The sequence below is a fragment of the Stenella coeruleoalba genome, assembly GCF_951394435.1.
Source record: "Stenella coeruleoalba genome assembly, contig: scaffold_62, whole genome shotgun sequence".
Lineage (NCBI taxonomy): Eukaryota > Metazoa > Chordata > Mammalia > Artiodactyla > Delphinidae > Stenella > Stenella coeruleoalba.
The window spans coordinates 1967301-1989685 of NW_027646189.1; the positions used below are offsets into that span (position 1 = coordinate 1967301).

The following is a 22385-nucleotide window of genomic DNA, read 5'->3' on the forward strand; positions in this document are numbered from 1 at the left end:
CGGAGACATAGCAATCCATAGGTTTTAAGATAATTACTAGTCAGGTACATTCTTAGGCGTTTAATATGCGGTGTTGAGTCCATTTCTTTGAGCAAGGAGTAGCTCTTGTCTATTCCATATTTGGCCTAAGGAACTTTATCTGTGCTCATTTCAATCTCTGGTTTTATGCAGCACCCCAACTCACCTTTACCCTTAAGCAAGCATAAGTTGGTTTTCTAAATTTGAGACCCTGTTCTGTTCTGTAATTCAGTTCCTGTGTAGCCAAGTATACATTCCGTGTATTACTGATATCTTATGATGTTTCTTTTTCTGTGTGACTTATTTCAGTTAGAATCATCATACCTGAATCCACTCATTGTGCTGCTAAGGGCCTGATGACATAGATTTCATTGCTGAGTGATATTGCTTTGTAAGTAAATACCACAACTTCTTTATCCATTTTTCACTTTCTGCGATGTTGAACTTGTACTGTAAACGAGGTTCTTGTAAACAGAGGCGTCCCAAACTTTGGGGTGGCTGTGTCTTTTTGATTTTAATTTCCCTAAGCTATAGGACCATAAGTGGCAGTGCCCTAGGCTCTGTTGCTTTGTTTTTTAGATGTTTCAGGAAACACCATACACTTCTCCCGAGTGTCTGTTGGCAATTTACATCCCGCCCATCAGCATAACAAGGCTCCCAGTTCTCCATGGCCTGTCCTGCCTTTCTGGATTTTACACTTTTTTCAGATGGCCCTTTTGACCGGGGGGAAGTGAGACTTCATTGTAGTGCAGATTTCCTTTGCAAGCTTGCTTGGTTGGCCAAAAAGTGCGTATGCGTTTTTTCCTGATTATATTCAGGAAAAAACGCATACGCCCTTTTTGGCCAAGTGCATCATTGTGGACGTTCTGCCTCTTTTCCTATGCTTTCAATGCAATTCCAGTCTACCTCCTGAAATCGGTTTCCTGCAATTCTGCCCCGCTTTCAAGTCCTCTTGGCAGCCTTACTTCAGTATATTTTGGACGATAGCTGTCATTTATAACTCTGCAGGTTTGTGAATTACAGTGCCCCTGAGCTCCTTTCTTCAACTCGCTTTATTGTGAGCTGGCCGCAACACTGCAGGATGGCTTCAGGCCCTAATCTGGTTCCGGCCCGGCATGCTGAGCCTTTGGTTAATTCCTCTTCCTGGTGGGAAATGAGAGTTAAATTTGCCCGTCCAGACACCTGCAGCTAGCCTCTCATTGGTTCTCGCTATTCCTGTTCATCTTCCGCAGAAATTGCAAACTGGGCCAAACAGGAGGTTAAAGGGACTGACTCTCCAAGTCGGGAGAGTGTTAGTAAAGAGTCTGGAGTGTTGCACCCGAGTACCAGGGTAGGAAAACTGAGACATATTTGAACACGTCTCCCGTTCACATGGTTGATCATACTCTGGGTTCCACATGCATGTTTTAGCTGAAGGAAGAATACCTTAAACCTGGAGAGTTGAGACCCGTGGAATGGGTACCGTGCAATATGACTTCAAAGGGTCTCCATTTGCTCACCGAACCTCTCCAATCCTATCACTGCTGCATTTATGCCCCTGTACACACGCTTGATTCTCTTTTGGAGACATAGCAATCCATAGGTTTTAAGATACTTACTAGTCAGGTACATTCTTAGGCGTTTAATATGGGGTTTTGAGTCCATTTCGTTGAGCAAGGAGTAGCTCTTGTCTATTCCATATTTGGCTTAAGGAACTTTATCTGTGCTCATTTCAATCTCTGGTTTTATGCAGCACCCCAACTCACCTTTCCCCTTAAGCAAGCATAAGTTGGTTTTCTAAATTTGAGACCCTGTTCTGTTTTGGAATGCAGTTCCTGTGTAGCCAAGTTTACATTCCGTGTATTAGTGATATCTTATGATGTTTCTTTTTCTGTGTGACTTATTTCAGTTAGAATCATCGTACCTGAATCCACTCATTGTGCTGCTAAGGGCCTGATGACATAGATTTCATTGCTGAGTGATATTGCTTTGTAAGTAAATACCACAACTTCTTTATCCATTTTTCACTTTCTGCGATGTTGAACTTGTACTGTAAACGAGGTTCTTGTAAACAGAGGCATCCCAAACTTTGGGGTGGCTGTGTCTTTTTGATTTTAATTTCCCTAAGCTATAGGACCATAAGTGGAAGTGCCCTAGGCTCTGTTGCTTTGTTTTTTAGATGTTTCAGGAAACACCATACACTTCTCCCGAGTGTCTGTTGGCAATTTACATCCCGCCCATCAGCATAACAAGGCTCCCAGTTCTCCATGGCCTGTCCTGCCTTTCTGGATTTTACACTTTTTTCAGATTGCCCTTTTGACTGGGGGGAAGTGAGACTTCATTGTAGTGCAGATTTCCTTTGCAAGCTTGCTTGGTTGGCCAAAAAGGGCGTATGCGTTTTTTCCTGAATATATTCAGGAAAAAACGCATACGCCCTTTTTGGCCAAGTGCATCATTGTGGACGTTCTGCCTCTTTTCCTATGCTTTCAATGCAATTCCCGTCTACCTCCTGAAATCGGTTTCCTGCAATTCTGCCCCGCTTTCAAGTCCTCTTGGCAGCCTTACTTCAGTCTATTTTTGGACGATAGCTGTCATTTATAACTCTGCAGGTTTGTGAATTACAGTGCCCCTGAGCTCCTTTCTTCAACTCGCTTTCTTGTGACCTGGCCGCAACACCGCAGGATGGCTTCAGGCCCTAATCTGGTTCCGGCCCGGCATGCTGAGCCTTTGGTTAATTCCTCTTCCTGGTGGGAAATGAGAGTTAAATTTGCCCGTCCAGACACCTGCAGCTAGCCTCTCATTGGTTCTCGCTATTCCTGTTCATCTTCCGCAGAAATTGCAAACTGGGCCAAACAGGAGGTTAAAGGGACTGACTCTCCAAGTCGGGAGAGTGTTAGTAAAGCGTCTGGAATGTTGCACCCGAGTACCAGGGGAGGAAAACTGAGACATATTTGAACACGTCTCCCGATCACATGGTTGATCATACTCTAGGTTCCACATGCATGTTTTAGCTGAAGGAAGAATACCTTAAACCTGGGTAGTTGAAACCCGTGGAATGGGTACCATGCAATATGACTTCAAAGGGTCTTCATTTGCTCACCGAACCTCTCCAATCCTATCACTGCTGCGTTTATGCCCCTGTACACATGCTTGATTCTCTTTCGGAGACATAGCAATCCATAGGTTTTAAGATACTTACTAGTCAGGTACATTCTTAGGCGTTTAATATGGGGTGTTGAGTCCATTTGGTTGAGCAAGGAGTAGCTCTTGTCTATTCCATATTTGGCTTAAGGAACTTTATCTGTGCTCATTTCAATCTCTGGTTTTATGCAGCACCCCAACTCACCTTTACCCTTAAGCAAGCATAAGTTGGTTTTCTAAATTTGAGACCCTGTTCTGTTCTGTAATTCAGTTCCTGTGTAGCCAAGTTTACATTCCATGTATTACTGATATCTTATGATGTTTCTTTTTCTGTGTGACTTATTTCAGTTAGAATCATCATACCTGAATCCACTCATTGTGCTGCTAAGGGCCTGATGACACAGATTTCATTGCTGAGTGATATTGCTTTGTAAGTAAATACCACAACTTCTTTATCCATTTTTCACTTTCTGCGATGTTGAACTTGTACTGTAAACGAGGTTCTTGTAAACAGAGGCGTCCCAAACTTTGGGGTGGCTGTGTCTTTTTGATTTTAATTTCCCTAAGCTATAGGACCATAAGTGGCAGTGCCCTAGGCTCTGTTGCTTTGTTTTTTAGATGTTTCAGGAAACACCATACACTTCTCCGGAGTGTCTGTTGGCAATTTACATCCCGCCCATCAGCATAACAAGGCTCCCAGTTCTCCATGGCCTGTCCTGCCTTTCTGGATTTTACACTTTTTTCAGATGGCCCTTTTGACCGGGGGGAAGTGAGACTTCATTGTAGTGCAGATTTCCTTTGCAAGCTTGCTTGGTTGGCCAAAAAGGGCGTATGCGTTTTTTCCTGAATATATTCAGGAAAAAACACATACGCCCTTTTTGGCCAAGTGCATCATTGTGGATGTTCTGCCTCTTTTCCTATGCTTTCAATGCAATTCCAGTCTACCTCCTGAAATCGGTTTCCTGCAATTCTGCCCCGCTTTCAAGTCCTCTTGGCAGCCTTACTTCAGTCTATTTTTGGACGATAGCTGTCATTTATAACTCTGCAGGTTTGTGAATTACAGTGCCCCTGAGCTCCTTTCTTCAACTCGCTTTCTTTTGAGCTGGCCGCAACACCGCAGGATGGCTTCAGGCCCTAATCTGATTCCGGAACGGCCCGCTGAGCCTTTGGTTATTTCCTCTTCCTGGTGGGAAATGAGAGTTAAATTTGCCCATCCAGACACCTCCAGCTAGCCTCTCATTGGTTCTCGCTATTCCTGTTCATCTTCCGCAGAAATTGCAAACTGGGCCAAACAGGAGGTTAAAGGCGCTGACTCTCCAAGTCGGGAGAGTGTTAGTAAAGCATCTGGAATGTTGCACCCGAGTACCAGGGGAGGAAAACTGAGACATATTTGAACACGTCTCCCGTTCACATGGTTGATCATAATCTGGGTTCCACATGCATGTTTTAGCTGAAGGAAGAATACCTAAAACCTGGGTAGTTGAAACCCGTGGAATGGGTACCATGCAATATGACTTCAAAGGGTCTTCATTTGCTCACCGAACCTCTCCAATCCTATCACTGCTGCGTTTATGCCCCTGTACACATGCTTGATTCTCTTTCGGAGACATAGCAATCTATAGGTTTTAAGATACTTACTAGTCAGGTACATTCTTAGGCGTTTAATATGCGGTGTTGAGTCCATTTCATTGAGCAAGGAGTAGCTCTTGTCTATTCCATATTTGGCTTAAGGAACTTTATCTGTGCTCATTTCAATCTCTGGTTTTATGCAGCACCCCAACTCACCTTTCCCCTTAAGCAAGCATAAGTTGGTTTTCTAAATTTGAGACCCTGTTCTGTTCTGTAATTCAGTTCCTGTGTAGCCAAGTTTCCATTCCGTGTATTACTGATATCTTATGATGTTTCTTTTTCTGTGTGACTTATTTCAGTTAGAATCATCGTACCTGAATCCACTCATGATGCTGCTACGGGCCTGATGACATAGATTTCATTGCTGAGTGATACTGCATTGTACGTAAGTACCACAAGATCTTTATCCATTTTTCACTTTCTGTGATATTGAACTTGTACGGTAAACGAGGTTCTTGTAAACAGAGGCGTCCCAAACTTTGGGGTGGCTGTGTCTTTTTTATTTTAATTTCCCTAAGCTATAGGACCATAAGTGGAAGTGCCCTAGGCTCTGTTGCTTTGTTTTTTAGATGTTTCAGGAAACACCATACACTTCTCCGGAGTGTCTGTTGGCAATTTACATCCCGCCCATCAGCATAACAAGGCTCCCAGTTCTCCATGGCCTGTCCTGCCTTTCTGGATTTTACACTTTTTTCAGATGGCCCTTTTGACCGGGGGGAAGTGAGACTTCATTGTCGTGCAGATTTCCTTTGCAAGCTTGCTTGGTTGGCCAAAAAGGGAGTATGCGTTTTTTCCTGAATATATTCAGGAAAAAACGCATACGCCCTTTTTGGCCAAGTGCATCATTGTGGACGTTCTGCCTCTTTTCCTATGCTTTCAATGCAATTCCAGTCTACCTCCTGAAATCGGTTTCCTGCAATTCTGCCCCGCTTTCAAGTCCTCTTGGCAGCCTTACTTCAGTCTATTTTTGGACGATAGCTGTCATTTATAACTCTGCAGGTTTGTGAATTACAGTGCCCCTGAGCTCCTTTCTTCAACTCGCTTTCTTGTGACCTGGCCGCAACACCGCAGGATGGCTTCAGGCCCTAATCTGGTTCCGTCACGGCACGCTGAGCCTTTGGTTAATTCCTCTTCCTGGTGGGAAATGAGAGTTAAATTTGCCCGTCCAGACACCTCCAACTAGTCTCTCATTGGTTCTCGCTATTCCTGTTCATCTTCCGCAGAAATTGCAAACTGGGCCAAACAGGAGGTTAAAGGGACTGACTCTCCAAGACGGGAGAGTGTTAGTAAAGCGTCTGGAATGTTGCACACGAGTACCAGGGTACGAAATCTGAGACATATTTGAACACGTCTTCCGATCACATGGTTGATCATACTCTAGGTTCCACATGCATGTTTTAGCTGAAGGAAGAATACCTTAAACCTGGGTAGTTGAAACCCGTGGAATGGGTACCATGCAATATGACTTCAAAGGGTCTTCATTTGCTCACCGAACATCTCCAATCCTATCACTGCTGCGTTTATGCCCCTGTACACATGCTTGATTCTCTTTCGGAGACATAGCAATCCATAGGTTTTAAGATACTTACTAGTCAGGTACATTCTTAGGCGTTTAATATGTGGTGTTGAGTCCATTTCGTTGAGCAAGGAGTAGCTCTTGTCTATTCCATATTTGGCTTAAGGAACTTTATCTGTGCTCATTTCAATCTCTGGTTTTATGCAGCACCCCAACTCCCCTTTCCCCTTAATTAAGCTGAAGTTGGTTTTCTAAATTTGAGACCCTGTTCTGTTCTGTAATTCAGTTCCTGTGTAGCCAAGTTTACATTCCGTGTATTACTGATATCTTATGATGTTTCTTTTTCTGTGTGACTTATTTCAGTTAGAATCATCATACCTGAATCCACTCATTGTGCTGCTAAGGGCCTGATGACACAGATTTCATTGCTGAGTGATATTGCTTTGTAAGTAAATACCACAACTTCTTTATCCATTTTTCACTTTCTGCGATGTTGAACTTGTACTGTAAACGAGGTTCTTGTAAACAGAGCCGTTCCAAACTTTGGGGTGGCTGTGTCTTTTTGATTTTAATTTCCCTAAGCTATAGGACCATAAGTGGCAGTGCCCTAGGCTCTGTTGCTTTGTTTTTTAGATGTTTCAGGAAACACCATACACTTCTCCCGAGTGTCTGTTGGCAATTTACATCCCGCCCATCAGCATAACAAGGCTCCCAGTTCTCCATGGCCTGTCCTGCCTTTCTGGATTTTACACTTTTTTCAGATGGCCCTTTTGACCGGGGGGAAGTGAGACTTCATTGTAGTGCAGATTTCCTTTGCAAGCTTGCTTGGTTGGCCAAAAAGGGCGTATGCGTTTTTTCCTGAATATATTCAGGAAAAAACGCATACGCCCTTTTTGGCCAAGTGCATCATTGTGGACGTTCTGCCTCTTTTCCTATGCTTTCAATGCAATTCCAGTCTACCTCCTGAAATCGGTTTCCTGCAATTCTGCCCCACTTTCAAGTCCTCTTGGCAGCCTTACTTCAGTATATTTTTGGACGATAGCTGTCATTTATAACTCTGCAGGTTTGTGAATTACAGTGCCCCTGAGCTCCTTTCTTCAACTCGCTTTCTTGTGACCTGGCCGCAACACCGCAGGATGGCTTCAGGCCCTAATCTGGTTCTGGCACGGCACGTTGAGCCTTTGGTTAATTCCTCTTCCTGGTGGGAAATGAGAGTTAAATTTGCCCGTCCAGACACCTCCAGCTAGTCTCTCATTGGTTCTCGCTATTCCTGTTCATCTTCCGCAGAAATTGCAAACTGGGCCAAACAGGAGGTTAAAGGGACTGACTCTCCAAGTCGGGAGAGTGTTAGTAAAGCATCTGGAATGTTGCACCCGAGTACCAGGGTACGAAAACTGAGACATATTTGAACACGTCTCCTGATCACATGGTTGATCATACTCTAGGTTCCACATGCATGTTTTAGCTGAAGGAAGAATACCTTAAACCTGGGTAGTTGAAACCCGTGGAATGGGTACCATGCAATATGACTTCAAAGGGTCTTCATTTGCTCACCGAACCTCTCCAATCCTATCACTGCTCCCTTTATGCCCCTGTTCACATGCTTGATTCTCTTTCGGAGACATAGCAATCCATAGGTTTTAAGATACTTACTAGTCAGGTACATTCTTAGGCGTTTAATATGCGGTGTTGAGTCCATTTCGTTGAGCAAGGAGTAGCTCTTGTCTATTCCATATTTGGCTTAAGGAACTTTATCTGTGCTCATTTCAATCTCTGGTTTTATGCAGCACCCCAACTCACCTTTCCCCTTAAGCAAGCATAAGTTGGTTTTCTAAATTTGAGACCCTGTTCTGTTCTGTAATTCAGTTCCTGTGTAGCCAAGTTTAAATTCCGTGTATTAGTGATATCTTATGATGTTTCTTTTTCTGTGTGACTTATTTCAGTTAGAATCATCATACCTGAATCCACTCATTGTGCTGCTAAGGACCTGATGACATAGATTTCATTGCTGAGTGATATTGCTTTGTAAGTGAATACCACAACTTCTTTATCCATTTTTCACTTTCTGCGATGTTGAACTTGTACTGTAAACGAGGTTCTTGTAAACAGAGCCATTCCAAACTTTGGGGTGGCTGTGTCTTTTTTATTTTAATTTCCCTAAGCTATAGGACCATAAGTGGAAGTGCCCTAGGCTCTGTTGCTTTGTTTTTTAGATGTTTCAGGAAACACCATACACTTCTCCCAAGTGTCTGTTGGCAATTTACATCCCGCCCATCAGCATAACAAGGCTCCCAGTTCTCCATGGCCTGTCCTGCCTTTCTGGATTTTACACTTTTTTCAGATGGCCCTTTTGACCGGGGGGAAGTGAGACTTCATTGTAGTGCAGATTTCCTTTGCAAGCTTGCTTGGTTGGCCAAAAAGGGCGTATGCGTTTTTTCCTGAATATATTCAGGAAAAAACGCATACGCCCTTTTTGGCCAAGTGCATCATTGTGGACGTTCTGCCTCTTTTCCTATGCTTTCAATGCAATTCCAGTCTACCTCCTGAAATCGGTTTCCTGCAATTCTGCCCCGCTTTCAAGTCCTCTTGGCAGCCTTACTTCAGTATATTTTTGGACAATAGCTGTCATTTATAACTCTGCAGGTTTGTGAATTAAAGTGTCCCTGAGCTCCTTTCTTTAACTCGCTTTCTTGTGAGGTGGCCGCAACACCGCAGGATGGCTTCAGGCCCTAATCTGGTTCCGGCCCGGCATGCTGAGCCTTTGGTTAATTCCTCTTCCTGGTGGGAAATGAGAGTTAAATTTGCCCGTTCAGACACCTCCAGCTAGCCTCCCATTGATTCTCGCTATTCCTGTTCATCTTCCGCAGAAATTGCAAACTGGGCCAAACAGGAGGTTAAAGGCACTGACTCTCCAAGTCAGGAGTGTTAGTAAAGCGTCTGGAATGTTGCACCCGAGTACCAGGGGAGGAAAACTGAGACATATTTGAAAACGTCTCCCGTTCACACGGTTGATCATACTCTGGGTTCCACATGCATGTTTTAGCTGAAAGAAGAATACCTTAAACCTGGAAAGTTGAGACCCGTGGAATGGGTACCATGCAATATGACTTCAAAGGGTCTTCATTTGTTCACCGAACCTCTCCAATCCTATCACTGCTGCGTTTATGCCCCTGTACACACGCTTGATTCTCTTTTGGAGACATAGCAATCCATAGGTTTTAAGATACTTACTAGTCAGGTACATTCTTAGGCGTTTAATATAGGGTGTTGAGTCCATTTCGTTGAGCAAGGAGTAGCTCTTGTCTATTCCATATTTGGCTTAAGGAACTTTATCTGTGCTCATTTCAATCTCTGGTTTTATGCAACACCCCAACTCACCTTCCCCCTTAAGCAAGCATAAGTTGGTTTTCTAAACTTGAGACACTGTTCTGTTTTGTAATTCAGTTCATGTGTAGCCAAGTCGACATTCTGTGTATTAATGATACCTTATGATGTTTCTTTTCTGTGTGACTTATTTCAGTTCGAATCATCATACCTGAATCCACTCATTATGCTGCTACGGGCCTGATGACATAGATTTCATTGCTGAGTGATATTGCATTGTACGTAAGTACCACAAGTTCTTTATCCATTTTTCACTTTCTGCGATATTGAACTTGTACCGTAAACGAGGTTCTTGTAAACAGAGCCGTCCCAAACTTTGGGGTGGCTGTGTCTTTTTGATTTTAATTTCCCTAAGCTATAGGACCATAAGTGGAAGTGCCCTAGGCTCTGTTGCTTTGTTTTTTAGATGTTTCAGGAAACACCATACACTTCTCCAGAGTGGCTGTTGGCAATTTACATCCCGCCCATCAGCATAACAAGGCTCCCAGTTCTCCATGGCCTGTCGTGCCTTTATGGATTTTACACTTTTTTCAGATGGCCCTTTTGACCGGGGGGGAAGTGAGACTTCATTGTAGTGCAGATTTCCTTTGCAAGCTTGCTTGGTTGGCCAAAAAGTGCGTATGCGTTTTTTCCTGAATATATTCAGGAAAAAACGCATACGCCCTTTTTGGCCAAGTGCATCATTGTCGAGTTTCTGACTCTCTTCATATGCTTTCAATGCAATTCCTGTCTACCTCCTGAAATCGGTTTCCTGCAATTCTGCCTTGCTTTCAATGCCTCTTCATAGCCTTACCTCAATATATTTTTTAAAAATAGTTGGCCTTTATAACTCTGCAGGTTTTTGAATTGCAGTGGCCCTTAGCTCCATTTTTTAGCTCTTATTTTTGTGGTATTGCCCCATAACCACAGGATTCCTTGAAGCCCTATTTTTCTTCTGGGGCACCTTGCTGTGCCTTTGGTTAATTCTTCTTACTGATGTGATATTAGAGTGACATGTGCCCATTGAAACCGCTACAGCTAGTTTCTCACTGGTTCCCCCTATTCCCATTCATCCTCTGCACTAACTGCAGACTGTGCGATACCAGAACTTAAAGGCATTGACTCCATGTGGGGATGTTGTTAGTAAAGCGGCTGGAATGTCGATCCGGAGCCCCAGGAGAGGAAAAATGAGGTGCGTTTTAGAAACCTTTCCCGATCATATGGTATACCAGTCGCTGGGTTTCCCAAGCATGGTTTAGCTGTAGGAAGATTCCCTTCAACCTGGAGTGTTGGGACCCTTGGACTGAGTAGCATGAAGTATTGCATTAAACTTTCGGCAGTTGCTCACCAAAGCTCACCAATCCTGTCAGCCCCAAGTGTCCAGATTTATGTCTTATCCAGCTGTGGGTTTATATGTGGTCAATCCAGGTTGCATCACAGCCCCTGAGCGAATTTTGTAAGAATTTTTCTCTCTTTCATTGTTTCAGCGTTTTGTTTTTAAAATTTATTTCTATAATGGGGTTTAGCTCCTTTTCACTGCTGTGTTTGTGCCGCTCTGCACACACTTGATTCCCTTATGGAGATATATCAATACATGGGTTTTAAGATTCTTATTCCTCAGATATATTTCTCTGCGGTGTATAGGGTGTGTTGAGGCCTGTTCATTGAGCAAGGTGTAGATCTTGTCTAATACCTATTTGGTTTATTGAACGGTATCTGTGCTAATTTCAAACTCTGGTTTTATGCATCACCCCACCTCTCCTTTCCCCTTAAGCTGACATAAGTGTGTTTTCTAAATGTGAGACACTGTTCTGTTCTGTAATTCATTTCTTGTGCAGCCATATTTACCCTCCCTCTATAAGTGATATCTTATGATATGTTTCTTTTTCTGTTTGACTTATTTCAAGTAGTATTATCAGACCTAAATCCACTCTTTATCCTTCTACTAGCCTTATTACATTGATTTCATGGTGAAGAGATATTCCATTGTACATAAGTACCACATCTTCTTTATCCATTGTTCTCTTTCCTGGGATATTTAAGGTGTACTGAAGTTGAGGTTCTTGTAAACAGAGTAGCCCTAAACTGTGGTGTGCTTGTGTCTTGTTGATTTTTAGACTTCCCTAGATATACTCCCATGATTGGAAGTGTCCTATGCTCTGTAGCTCTGTTTTTTAGATGATTTAGGAACCACCATACACTTCTCCAGAGTGGCTCTCGGCAGTTCACACACTGCCCATCAGCGTATAAAGGCTCCCTGTTCTCCATGGCCTGTCCTGCATTTCTGGTTTTTACAATTTTTTAGGATGGCCCTTTTGACCGGTGGGAAGTGAGACTTCTTTGTTGTGCACATTTGCATTGCTTGCTTGCTTCGTTGCCCATAAAGTGCGTATGCGTTTTTTCCTGGATATAATCAGGAAAAAACGCATACGCCCTTTTGGGCCAACTGCATCATTGTCGAAATTCTGCCGCTTTTCATGTGCGTTAAAGACGAGTCCAATCTATCTCTTGAAATCTGTTTCTTGCAATTCTGTCTTGCATTCAGATCCTCTTCTTTGCCTTACCTCAACATATTTTTGGACGTTAGTTTTCATTTATAACTCTGCAGGTTTGTGAATTGCAGTGACCCTGAGCTCCATTGTTTAAGTTGCTCTTTTGTGAGCTGGCCTCAAACCCGCAGGATTGCTTCAGGCCCTATTTTGGCTCCGGCGAGGCAGGCTGAGCCTTTCTTTAATTCTTATTCTTAATGGGAAATTAGAGTGATATGTGCCCGTCCAAACCCCTACAACTCTTCTCTCATTGGTTCCCCCTCTTCCCGTTCATCCTCCTCACAATTTGCAAAATGTGTGAAACAGAAGTTTAAATGTGCTGATTCTCCAAGTGGGGAGATTCTAAGTAGCGTGGCTGGAATGGTGAACAGGAGCACCAGGAGAGGATAAATGAGGTGCATTTTAGACACATCTCCCGATCACATGGTGTACAGTCCTCTGGGTTTTCCATGCATGTTTTAGCTGTAGGAAGATCCCTTGAACCTGCAGATTTGGGACCCATTGAATGGGTACCAGGTAGTATTACTTTAAAGGGTGTGTATTTCCTCACCCAACCTCACATTTCTCTTAGCGCAAACAGTTTCCAGCCTTATGTTTCATCCTGCTGTGGGTCTAGATGTGTTCAATCCATGTTGCATCACCGTCCCTGAGGAAAAGTTGTAAGAGGTTTTCTCTGTCTCTCTGTCGTTTATTTTTTTCAATTTATTACTATATTGGTTACAGCTGATTTTCAAAGCTCTGTTTCTTGCTGCTGTACATCCACTTGATTCACGTACAGAGAGACATCAATAAATTCTTTTTCAGATTCTTACCAGTTGTATATATTCTTTTCCGGTGACTTGAGTGTGCTGAGTGCAGTTCTTTTAGCTACCGTGTAGGCCTTGTTGATTATCAGTTTGGTATTTGGAATGGTATCTTTGCTAATTTCAACCTCCTGGATGATGCCTCACCCCTCCCCACCTTTCCCGTTTAGCAGCCTTATGCGTGTTTTCTACATATTTGACTATGTTTTTGTTTTGTAATTTATTTCATGTGTAGCCATTTTGGATTCCACCTTTAAGTGATATCTTATGATATGTGTCTTTTTCTTTTTGAATTCTGTCACTTAGAATGATCATACGTAACTCCTCCGGAGTTGTTACAACTGGCCATATTTCATTGATTTCCAGGCTGAATAATATTCCACTCTACCTAAGTACCACATCTCTATCCATTTTTTCCCTCCAGAGACATTTAAGTTATATCCTAGTCGAGGATCTTTTAAACAGAGAGGGGGTAAACATTGGGGTGCCTGTGTCCTCTCGATTTTTGTTTTTCCCAAGATATACGCCCATGAGTGCAAGTGCCCTATGCTCTGTAGCTCATTTTTTAGATGCTTTAGTAAACACAATACACTTCTCCAGAATGGCCGTTGGCAATATACATTTCCACTATAAGTCTCACAGGGCTCCCTCTTCTCGTTGCCCTGTCCTGAATTTCTGTTGTTTACGCTTTATGAGGATGGCTCTTCTGACTGATGCGAAGTGATATCTTTTGTAGTATTGACTTCCAGTGCCCACCTGTTTGGTTGGCTAAAAAAGTGTATGCCCTTTTCTTGAATATATACAGAAAAGAACGCATACACCCTTTTTGGCCAACTGCAATGTTGGCAATGTTCAGCTCCTTTTCTTGTGCTTAATGGCGAGTCCTTTCTACCTCCTCAAATCCCTTTCCTGCCATTCTCCCTTGCTTACAAGTCCTTTTCTCTGACTTTCCTCAAGACATTTTTCAGTGATGGATATTTTCAACTCTGCAGTTTTGTGAATTTTACTGCCCCTGAGTTCCATTGTTCAACTCGTGTTTATGGGAACTGGCCACAAAGCAGCGGGATTTCCTCAAGCCCTATACTGTTTCCATGGGCAACCCTAGCCTTTGGTCAATTCGTCTTCCTGATTGGAAATTAGAGTGACATGTGCCTGTCTGAACACCTAGGACTTGTCTCTCATTGTTCCTCATCCTTCCGCTTCATCCTCTGGACAAATTCCAAACTGTACGCAACAGGATGTTGACAGTGCTGACATCTCCAAGTGGGGAGACTGTTAGTAAAGACGCTGGAGGTGTGAACCCGAGCACCAGGAGATGAGGAGATAAGATGCCTTTTCCAAACTCTTCCCGATCAGATGGTATACCATCCTCTGGGTGTGACAGACATGTTTTAGCAGTAGGAAGAGTCCCATTCATGTAAGGAGAACACCAGGGCTTTTTCAAAATCAGTGTCTCCCCGAAACCCAAACTGGGGAAGTTTTTAAGCTACGGCTACACATATGTTCATTAAGGGCCTTGGGAAGTAGGCAGAGTCCAAACTTTAGATGATTGAAGTCTTCAGGGTCAGAAGCACTCACCACCAGCTTCCCTTAGGCTACACTTTAACTGTCATTGATAGATGATGTCAATAAAAATATCTATTCTTTTTCAGATTATTTCCCCTTATAGGTTATTGCAAAATGTTGAGTGTAGTTCCCTGTGCTATACAGTAGTTCCTTGTTGATGATCTATTTTATACATAGCAGTGTGTATGTGTTCATTCCAAACTGTTAATTTATCCCTCCTCCCACCTTTCCCCTTTGGTAATAATAAATTATAAGATTTTATACTTCTCAGAAATGGGGGAGCTGAAAGAGAGGTATCATTTTCAATGGAAAAGCATTTAAAACAAGATTGAAGGTTTAACCAAGATTATTAGCTGTACATCCTTGGAAAGAAATCACTTCGTTTCTCTAATATTGACCTGACAAATAAGACAAACCTTTTCACTGAACTTGCTTATAAAAAGTGATGGAAATATCAAATGGAAGTGTTAAAAACATCTTATTTTACCCGAGCCTTATACACTGTTCTATGTTAACTACAGTTTGGCTCACACATCTGTTCATTGAGGTTACAATAGTCTCAATTTCTGTTACTGATCCTCCAGAGTGGACCCCAACAAGTGTCCCCCTGCCCAGTGTCATTGGGGCCAACAGATCGAGACTGAGTTTGGTTCACAAGCAAAGGAAACTTTATATTTTGATCAGAGAATGGAGAGGTGAGAGCATGCACTACCCCGTGGGCTGTGGGCTGGGCTGCTGTGTAGAGATCCTGTCAGAGTCAGTGGGAGGGAGGGAGGCGGCGGAGCTCTCGAGGGCCGGGTTGGCTGTAGCTCAGGCTCTATATCGTGGAGTCTGCACTGGGCCCCAGGAGCTGAGGTGTCGACCCAGCCATTCTGCACTAGGAAATCTGGTCTGAAGTGCCGGGTGTGGAACCTCTGCATGCGGGACCCTAGGAGCACGTGAAATTAGACAAAGCACAAAGGATAAAAAAGGTTAGACTTGACTTTATTGCCCAGATTCTATTTTTATCTCCCAGGGATTTTTAATGGGCTTTGCTGGGGACAAACCCCTCCTCTGCCTTTTGTCCCGTTCCTCATTCTTGGAGTGCTGAGGGTGCAGACCCTTCTTCTGTAACTGCTGAGTGCTGAGTTGGGAGCCCTCATACCCTGGGGCGAGGGTCAGAGCTTCTCCCCAGCAGCCTCCCGGTGACGTTGATTGTCCCCAGGACCCCTGCCTCCCTGCTCGTCCACCTGAGCACCAGCATTGGAAGTGTTATAGATTCTAATGACCTTTAAGGGTCCAGGAAAGAGATGTGCAGAGACGCTGTGGGGGCCGGTTTCACCCCGCCCCACATTTGTTCGGCCACCTTAGGCTGACCGTCTCTGCCAGCCTAGATGCTCTGACCAGTAGTCTGCGCTTTCTTCAATTAGGCCCCTGAATTAACGTACAAACAGCACCAGGTGTCAGAGCCCTGCCCGCTCAACTCCCAGACAGTCCAGGGTCAGTGGTGACCAAGGACCATGATGGCTACTGAGTCAACAGCCTTTTGAAGTAAACAGGAGTCCAGCCGGTCTTATTGGCCACCATCATCACAGTGTCTGTAGGCTTTTCTATGGTGACAGTGTGGTATACTGTTCCCCCGCCAAGATTATTAGCTCCCCTCTGGGTGCAGTAAGTCCTGCAAGCAGTAGTCTACTCTTTTGGGACACACTCTTGTTGTTTTATGAGAGAAACTCCAGGTCAAGTGATGTTCACACGAGTCGTCATGGTGCCCTGTTGCCCCCGGTTATCTCTCTGGATGTTGGAGTTGGAGGGCCTCCTCACTCGAGGTCGGTGTGCCCACGGAGCGAACCCTGCAACTTCAGGGCATGGTTGGTGGTTAGGATCACCACGTGGGGTCCTTTTCCCTTAGGAGGGAGGTGGCCTTTTGGGCTGCTGATTTCCAGGTTTTTAGATACCGCCAGTATCTTGGCCAGATGTGGCAGTGGGCCAAGCCCCTTAGTGACCGTAGTTTATCCTACCTGGATGGCATTCTTGCATTGTTCCATTTCAAGTGGTCCCAGTTTTTGCACTAATTCTCCAATGGCGATTCACCTTTCACCGGGATTGTAAAGATCAAAGGGTTTAGCTAAATTAGGGAGTTCCAGGGCAAGGGTCTGAATTGACTGCTCTTTCCATTCTTGAAAGGCCACTTCTGGATTCTATTCAAAAGGATCATCATCTTTTCCTTTCAGTGTTTCATATAGAGGCCCAGCTAGTAGACTGTAGTTAGGGATCCAGAAGCAGCAAACCCTGGCCTCCCCAGGAACCCCTAAGCTGTCTTCTAGTTTTAGAAAGGGGTAAGGCTGAAAATGGTTTCTTCCCTTTCCTGGGATGGGCTTCTCTGACCTTCTGTGAGAATGAAGCCCAGGCAGGTCACCGCAGTCTGTGATATTTGAGCTTTTTCTTGGACAACTTCTATCCTTTATTGGCTTGGTAGTTCAGAGGCCTCCTTAGTAGGGCTGGTGATCAGAATGTCGTCTGCATATTGAAGGAGGGTTTCCTTTTCCAGAGGTAGAACTTTTAGGTCTTTAGCTAAGCTTTCCCCAAAGATGGTGTGGGAATTTTTGCACCCTTGGGGCCAGACGGCCCGGAAGTATTGTTTTAGTTGTATGTAGAGTCCTGCCACTCACAAGCCAAAATTTCTTGTGACTCTGGGACTAATGGAATACAAAAGAAGGCATCATTGAAGACTAATACAGAATACCATGTCCTGGTGGTTGGTAGAATGACCAGCAGGGTGTAGGAATTAGGAGCAACTGGAGGTATATCCTCGGTGGCTTCACTGACTGTCCTGACATCCTTTACCAGGTCCCCAGCAGCCCATGGGGCTCTCGTGGTCAGACCAATCCCAGAATATGGAGCTCACCTGGGCAGGTACCCCACCCCCACCCCAGCCCACGGGGCTCTCGTGGTCAGGCCCCTCCCAGGATACAGAGCTACCCTTGCAGGTACCGTGGCAGGGCTGGGCACACAGGAACCGTGCACATAGCCCTCATTGCAGAGCACCCCCAGCTCACCTGTCGCTCAGAGCTGACACAGAGCACCTCAGAGCAGGACTTGAACTAACAAACAGCAGCTGCGACAGGTCTGTGACCCTGGGCATCACTCCGTGAGGCCTCCCTCCACCTGGTCTTCCAGAGACTTCCACTGCACCCGGGGCACCAGGCCTCTGTCTCCAACCACCACCCACCCCTCCTCTGCCTGACTCCTGGGTTCCTCTCATTAGGAGAGGGTTTTCTTGAAGTTGTCTCCCACTCATGGGCCAGATAAAATGATTAGAAAACAAGCCAAAGCTGCAGCCCCTTGTCTATCCTGACTCTCAGGAGCCCACACCTGTTCCTTGGACCTGGCCGGTTCAGCAAGTTCCATTTTCTGCAACTGTGAGCCCCTGAGGGGTGATGATTGGCTGACCTGGGCAGCCTTACCGTGCCGGCCAGCCCTCCCCAGGTGTGCCTGGGTTGAGATCAATATAAATACCACTCCAGGCAGCAAGAGCCCCTGCAGCCATGCCTGACGCCATTTTCTCTGCCCTGTCAGCAGTCTCGGGGCTGGGCTGGTGGGAGGGAGTGAGAGGCCACGGCTTTGTGGGTGGCCCAGTGTGAGTGGGGCTCTGCTGGACTTTCTGCAGCAGTTGCCAGGCTGCCACCTGCTAAAGAAGAGGATGTGTCACCCATACCTGCTGCTGGAATTTCTCCCTGGGCAGAGGTGAGGAAGGAAAAAAGCAGTGGGGGCAGGGACAGGACGGGTATCTCAGGCAGGGAAATGGAAATCTTCCAGAAGAGCACCCAGGGCCAGGACCATCCTGGCTGGCCTGCAGGCACCAAGTCGGCCGGCATGCTGTCACTCGTGTGGCTCTATGGCCCTTCCTCTAGGCTTTCAAGTCCTTGTATATATTCAGGTGTTTTACCTGGGACGGGTGGGAATAGTTCAGCAGCAACTGGCCTGGGGCTCAGCTCACGTTTACTCACAGATGCCTCGGCACGGTGCCCCAGCTTTGCAATGAGGACGCTTGTTGCGTGGGGGCTGCTGGCTGAATGGGAGACGATTCCCCACCACTGACCAACTTCAGAATTGTTTACAACTGGAGCAAGTGCCCTGATACGGTTTTCCTCTGTGGAACTGGTGGGTTCTGTGTTTTTTTTCTCTTTTTCGTTTTTGGTTCAAGGTAGATTTTATTCCTCTTTTTTGTATTTACAGATATAAGCATGGAAATAATTTATTCATATAAATACATGTATGTGCAGGGAATAATTGTTTTTTCTGTTTTATTTTTTAAATTTTACTTCTTTTTAATTTTGAATTTTATTTTATATTTTTATACAGCAGGTTCTTATTGGTTATCTATTTTATACATATAAATGTATACATGCCAATCCCAGTCTCTCAACTCCTCCCACCACCACCCCCCCAACAGCTTTCCCCCCTTGTTGTCCATACGTTTGTTGTCTACATCTGTTGCTCTATTTATGCCTTGCAAAATGGTTAATCTGTACAGTTTTTCTAGGTTCCACATATATGCATGAATATACAAGATTTGTTTTTCTCCTTCTGACTTACTTCACTCTGTATGACAGTCTCTAGATCCATCGACGTCTCTACAAATGACCCAATTTCATTCCTTTTCATGGCTTAGTAATATTCCATTTTATATATGTACCACAGCTTTATGCATTCGTCTGTCTGTGGGCATTTAGGTTGCTTCCATTACCTCGATATTGTAAATAGTGATGCAATGAACATTGCGGTGAATGACTCTTTTTGATTTATGGTTTTGTCTGGGTATATGTCCAGTACTGGGATTGCTGTATCATATGGTAATTCTATTGTTAGTTTCTTAAGAAATTCCATATTGTTCTCCATAATGACTGTATCAATTTATATTCCCAACAATATTGGAAGAGGGTTCCTTTTCTCCACACCCTTTCCAGCATTTTTTGTCTGTAGATTTTCAATGATGCCTATTCTACCAGGTGTGAGGTGATACCTCATTGTTGAATCCATTTCGTTGAGCAAGGGGTAGCTCTTGTCTATTACATATTTGGCTTATGGAATGGTATCTGTGCTAATTTCAAACTCTGCTTTTATGCAGCACCCCAACTCACCTTCCCCCTTAAGCAGGCATAAGTTGGTTTTCTAAACTTGAGACCCTGTTCTGTTTTGTAATTCAGTTCATGTGTAGCCAAGTTCACATTCCGTGTATTAGTGATACCTTATGATGTTTCTTTTTCTGTGTGACTTATTTCACTTAGAATCATCGTGCCTCAATCCACTCATTATGCTGGTACGGGCCTGGTGACATAGATTTCATTGCTGAGTGGTATTCTGTTGTACAGAAGTACCGCAACTTCTTTATCCATTATTTGCTCTCTGGGATATTTAACTTGTGCCGTAGAAGAGATTCCTGTAAAAAGAGCCGTCCCAAATTTTGGGGTTGCTGTGTCTTTTTGATATTAATTTCCCTAAGCTATAGGACCATAAATGGAAGTGCCCTAGGCTCTGTTGCTTTGTTTTTTAGATGTTTCAGGAAACACCATACACCTCTCCCGAGTGTCTGTTGGCAATTTACATCCCGCCCATCAGCATAACAAGGCTCCCAGTTCTCCATGGCCTGTCCTGCCTTTCTGGATTTTACACTTTATTCTGATGGCCCTTTTGACCGGGGGGAAGTGAGACTTCATTGTAGTGCAGATTTCCTTTGCAAGCTTGCTTGGTTGGCCAAAAAGGGCGTATGCGTTTTTTCCTGAATATATTCAGGAAAAAACGCATATGCCCTTTTGGCAAAGTGCATCATTGTGGACGTTCTGCCTCTTTTCCTACGCTTTCAATGCAATTCCAGTCTACCTCCTGAAATCGGTATCCTGCAATTCTGCCCCGCTTTCAAGTCCTCTTGGCAGCCTTACTTCAGTCTATTTTTGGACGATAGCTGTCATTTATAACTCTGCAGGTTTGTGAATTACAGAGCCCCTGAGCTCCTTTCTTCAACTCACTTTCTTGTGAGCTGGCCGCAACACTGCAGGATGACTTCAGGCCCTAATCTGTTTCCGCCACGGCACGCTGAGCCTTTGGTTAATTCCTCTTCCTAGTGGGAAATGAGAGTTAAATTTGCCCGTCCAGACACCTCCAGCTAGTCTCTCATTGGTTCTCCCTATTCCTGTTCATCTTCCGCAGAAATTGCAAACTGGGCCAAACAGGAGGTTAAAGGCACTGACTGTCCAAGTCGGGAGAGTGTTAGTAAAGCGTCTGGAATGTTGCACCCGAGTACCAGGGTATGAAAACTGAGAAATATTTGAACACGTCTCCCGATCACACGGTTGATCATACTCTGGGTTCCACATGCATGTTTTAGCTGAAGGAAGAATACCTTAAACCTTGAGAGTTGAGACCCGTGGAATGGGTACCATGCAATATGACTTCAAAGGGTCTTCATTTGCTCACCGAACCTCTCCAATCCTATCACTGCTGCATTTATGCCCCAGTACACACGCTTGATTCTCTTTCGGAGACATAGCAATCCCTAGGTTTTAATATACTTACTAGTCAGGTACATTCTTAGGCATTTAATATGGGGTGTTGAGTCCATTTCGTTGAGCAAGGAGTAGCTCTTGTCTATTCCATATTTGGCTTAAGGAACTTTATCTGTGCTCATTTCAATCTCTGGTTTTATGCAGCACCCCAACTCACCTTTACCCTTAAGCAAGCAGAAGTTGGTTTTCTAAATTTGAGACCCTGTTCTGTTTTGGAATTCAGTTCCTGTGTAGCCAAGTTTACATTCCGTGTATTAGTGATATCTTTTGATGTTTCTTTTTCTGTGTGACTTATTTCAGTTAGAATCATCGTACCTGAATCCACTCATTATGCTGCTACGGGCCTGATGACATAGATTTCATTGCTGAGTGATATTGCATTGTACGTAAGTACAACAAGTTCTTTATCCATTTTTCACTTTCTGTGATATTGAACTTGTACGGTAAACGAGGTTCTTGTAAACAGAGGCGTCCCAAACTTTGGGGTGGCTGTGTCTTTTTGATTTTAATTTCCCTAAGCTATAGGACCATAAGTGGCAGTGCCCTAGGCTCTGTTGCTTTGTTTTTTAGATGTTTCAGGAAACACCATACACTTCTCCCGAGTGTCTGTTGGCAATTTACATCCCGCCCATCAGCATAACAAGGCTCCCAGTTCTCCATGGCCTGTCCTGCCTTTCTGGATTTTACACTTTTTTCAGATGGCCCTTTTGACCGGGGGGAAGTGAGACTTCATTGTAGTGCAGATTTCCTTTGCAAGCTTGCTTGGTTGGCCAAAAAGGGCGTATGCGTTTTTTCCTTAATATATTCAGGAAAACACGCATACGCCCTTTTTGGCCAAGTGCATCATTGTGGACGTTCTGCCTCTTTTCCTATGCTTTCAATGCAATTCCAGTCTACCTCCTGAAATCGGTTTCCTGCAATTCTGCCCCGCTTTCAAGTCCTCTTGGCAGCCTTACTTCAGTCTATTTTTGGACGATAGCTGTCATTTATAACTCTGCAGGTTTGTGAATTACAGTGCCCCTGAGCTCCTTTCTTCAACTCGCTTTCTTGTGACCTGGCCGCAACACCGCAGGATGGCTTCAGGCCCTAATCTGGTTCTGGCACGGCACGCTGAGCCTTTGGTTATTTCCTCTTCCTGGTGGGAAATGAGAGTTAAATTTGCCCGTCCAGACACCTCCAGCTAGCCTCTCATTGGTTCTCGCTATTCCTGTTCATCTTCCGCAGAAATTGCAAACTGGGCCAAACAGGAGGTTAAAGGGACTGACTGTCCAAGTCG

At 44.4% G+C, this 22385-nt stretch overlaps 1 long non-coding RNA gene across 1 annotated transcript in view; it reads left to right on the forward strand.

Moving 5' to 3' along the window:
- Positions 1 to 9849, forward strand: part of LOC307181271 — a 636025-nt gene extending 626176 nt beyond the window's left edge. The window contains exon 4 of the long non-coding RNA XR_013826297.1: positions 9804 to 9849. This is a non-coding gene — a long non-coding RNA (uncharacterized lncRNA). The remainder of the gene's footprint in view (positions 1 to 9803) is intronic.
- The last annotated feature ends 12536 nt before the right edge of the window (positions 9850 to 22385 follow it).